Below are 2,493 nucleotides of genomic sequence, written 5' to 3' on the forward strand. Positions count from 1 at the left end.
CTTCAAGACACCAACTCTGACTTCTCACACCTCTGCCTATAACTGTTTCATCAATACTCTATTGCCCTGCACACTGACAGGCATGCTCTCATAGAACTGTCCTACATATTTTCAAATGTGTATGTCGTATTCCATTCTGACTAACCAGGCACCTTGTCAGAACCCAGTGAAGTGCTGGGCCAACTGCAGAGGCCCAAACTTGCTGAATAACTGCTGAGCACTGAGGGTATGTCCCTGTGTCCTCTTCCTGGGCTGTAAATACCTGGAACTTCAAGACTTTCACACCACAATTTTTGCAAGCGGACTCCAGCTACTCACCAGCAACTGCTGAATGTGTTGGGAGGGGGGTTAAATGATGTTTACGTCACAGAAGCAGAAACTGGGGTCTTCCAATGATAATTTCAGCTGAAGCAGGAATATAAAGAGAATCCCAGATTTATACCAGACACAGCTAAGAGCTGTAAGGGGCACCGAGAGGAAGAAGCCATGGTTTCTACTCTCAAGAAAATACTAGAATAGAAGAGATGAAACACGCAAAATCAAAAACGATAAATATGTAAATTTTCTGGGAGTCGGGAGACCAAATGCCTAGTCCTTCAGTCTAACTACCGAGAGCATTGTCTGGCACACTTCTGAAGTGCCTGCTCAGACATATATCAGGCACCAATGGCTGCTTGGGTGGCAGGTAAACATTTGAGATCATCACTAGGTTTGTAGCCCTTGTTCTCACATTTTTCTTTGTACGTTTGTCCGAGTCAGATACATGATGAGATAAAGAATGAGTGGGACAATGGGTGAATGGAGTAATGTTCCCAAAAGCCATATTCACATAATCTGAAAAGAACAATGGATTTAACCACCTTGGGGCATTCAGTTCTCATGGGAAATCCAAACCCCCATTGTGTCCACCTAATAATCTGCTTGCTCTTCCTCAGTGCCAACAATTTGATTTGTACAGTAGAGATGAATTAATTGGGTGTCAATTCCAGAAATGGTCTCATTTTTAAGAGTATGATATAGAATAGCCACAGGTAGAGTTCCATTATAACTTTTCCTAGCTTTAGTGTAGGAATGTCACACTAGCCACTCCATTGCAACATTAAGATGTCACAGGAGCCATAGCAGAGTCTGATAACAGTTCAAGTCTGGACGCCACCCTCCTGTTGGCCTCTTGCCCCTCTGCAGTACCCATCCTAGTACAACAGCCATGAAAACAGAAGAAGGACAAAGAGCACACCAAGGAAGCTGCATGATCTGTAGCCTGGATAGTCTTCGCAAGTCACTCAGAGTTCACTGAAATAGTAATACCCCCTCTGTGTGCCTCCAGAGGCTGCCACCTCCCTCTGTCTCAATCACAGATGGACTCCGTGCTCTCTCGTGCACAGAAATGATATATTTCTCTGGACAGCTCCAGATGGCAGGAGTAGGCAACTGATTCATTTGCTTCCCCATTCCCAGCAGGCCCCACACTAGTTTCAGCGTTGGGGCCAGCACATAAGCAGTGCCCATCTCTCCTGAGGCTTAGACATTACCTCTGATGACTCAATCATTGCCCCAGCTGAGAAGGGGAGCTGCAGGGGAGTTAGGGCAGTCTGAGAATGGGAGACACTCCTGAAGGCTACATACTACTGACCTTATGGTGAACCCCTTCCTCAGAGGGTGTCACAGCCAGTACCAGGGCCCCTCCCAACAACAGCTGTGAAGAGAACGAACCAATGTGTCTGACAACATGTCCAGTTGGCTCTCAATTTTTCATGCATATTTTGATATGCTTTCAGATTACACCTGGTCAATACCACAGAAGGCATGAAGGGAGAGTAAAATATAGTATTTTACAGGTATAATCTTGAAACTGTGTGGGGATCCCAGAAAAAAACCCTGCCTCTCATAGTGAACCAGCAGGGAGATGACACTAAGCCTCGATCTCAGTACCCAGGTCCCAGCCAGCAGCCCCCTTAGTCCTTAGAGCAATGCCTTCAGGAATCCTCAGGGAGACAGAAAGCGTGAAGGGTGAAGGATGGGTTATTTCATCTAAAAGGGCACTTGCGGCAAGGCTGTCCTTATAAAATAAAAAACGTAACCATATCTTTGTTATCCGTAATCAAGGAAAAAGCTATGACTGGTATAATAATGCAAAAGAACAGAATAAGCCAGAAATAATCTCTAATTATGGAGCATACAGTCATCAATAGCCCATGTTTTTAATGTGGTTTCCCAAGTCCAGTTTTGCCAAAGAATCCCCTAACGGCCCTGTGTCCCACCCAAAACCCCCACTCAAGCAGGCCACTTGCATCCCTAATTAGGAAGTGGGTTCATGTTATGTGGGGTCCAAACCTGACAGTGCTCAGATAACCCTTTGGGCCCTTGGTTTGTCCAGAAAGCTCATGACTAAGTGAGAGGTCAAGCTCTCTCCCAAGAAAACTATGTCAAATGACTGCAAGAAATTACTATTTCTCAGAATGAATTACTACTACTATTTCTCAATATCACAGA

General features: G+C 45.0%; 1 protein-coding gene across 1 annotated transcript in view; it reads right to left on the minus strand.

Annotated features, from left to right (window-relative positions):
* KALRN (kalirin RhoGEF kinase) overlaps positions 1–2,493 on the minus strand; it is a 640,142-nt gene that overhangs the window by 354,132 nt on the left and 283,517 nt on the right. The gene's annotated exons all lie outside the window — the stretch shown is intronic.

This window comes from Pteropus vampyrus, unplaced genomic scaffold (genome assembly GCF_000151845.1).
Source record: "Pteropus vampyrus isolate Shadow unplaced genomic scaffold, Pvam_2.0 Scaffold1, whole genome shotgun sequence".
NCBI classification, from domain to species: Eukaryota; Metazoa; Chordata; class Mammalia; order Chiroptera; family Pteropodidae; genus Pteropus; species Pteropus vampyrus.